Genomic DNA, 257 nt, shown 5'->3' with positions numbered 1-257 from the left:
TGCACAGGGTGCGGGAGCTGCAGGGCCGGGGAGTACTTGACAGGCTGCGGAGGGCGGAGCAACGGTAAGCAAGCTGTGGGAGGGCTGGGTAGAGACGAGGAGGGCCAGGGTAGGGGGCGGTGATGGGGAGGGGCTGGGCGCAGGGGACCGAGGTCGACAAGGGGTCAGAGGGAATAGGGCAGGGCAGGGCCGAGAGGGGAGGGGAGACTGACTCTTGCTTGGGCTGGCAGGGACGTGCCGGGGATGTCGGGAGTGCG

The sequence above is a fragment of the Guillardia theta genome (assembly GCF_000315625.1).
Source record: "Guillardia theta CCMP2712 unplaced genomic scaffold GUITHscaffold_43, whole genome shotgun sequence".
Lineage (NCBI taxonomy): Eukaryota > Cryptophyceae > Pyrenomonadales > Geminigeraceae > Guillardia > Guillardia theta.
Note: the sequence above shows the minus strand (reverse complement) of the source record.